We start from the raw sequence: 774 nt of genomic DNA on the forward strand, positions 1-774 counted from the left end.
GGCAGTGCCCTGCTGAGGAGCGCCCCTGTTCCGCAGCCCTGCCCTCGCAGCAGCGCCCGCCTTTGCTGTTCGGAAGTTTATTTCCAGTGAAAACAGGGAACAAATCGGGGTGGGGTAAAAATTGGGTGAGATGGTGTTTCGGGCCCTCTCGTGGATGAAGGGCCTGCAGCAGAGGGTGGGGGGCGCAGGGAGCAGCCCTGTGTGGGCAGCGGCGCGGGGCGGCAGCAGCCTTTGGGCTCAGCAGGATTTGTGCGATTTGCCTCGCTCTGCGCTGGGCTGCGATAGCTGAGCAGCCACAACGTACAGCACCGCGCTGCCCAGGGACTCGGTCGAATGGGTGCCTTGGTGCTGGCAGAATTATGGGGAAGTTTAATACGACATCGATACTCAGCTGCGTTTTCATGGTTGGGGGGGATACAATACTAAAAACTCCCTTCTTTTAAACCTTTTAGGACTGTTTTGAAGAACTGGACAGGCAGAGATGAAAATTACCTTTTAATGAGACAGCACTATAAGGGGGATGCTACAACACGGCGGAATTGGGGCCGTCCGAGGCTCTTCCTTTACAACAAGCAGGTATTTGCCTGCGTGTCCCTGCAGCACCCAGCCCTTTGCCTGCTCCCCGGGGGGGCAGAGCCGCTGAGCTGCGTGCCCCCATCTCCCCCAGTAACAGGCGGCAGCAATCCCCTTCACCACGGCGGCTTTGCCATGAAACATGCCGAGCTACGGCACGGCCCCGCTGCCACAACCCCCGTGTTCTCCCTCAAAGAGCGG

Source organism: Egretta garzetta, unplaced genomic scaffold, assembly GCF_000687185.1.
Source record: "Egretta garzetta isolate BGI_Z169 unplaced genomic scaffold, ASM68718v1 scaffold635, whole genome shotgun sequence".
NCBI classification, from domain to species: domain Eukaryota; kingdom Metazoa; phylum Chordata; class Aves; order Pelecaniformes; family Ardeidae; genus Egretta; species Egretta garzetta.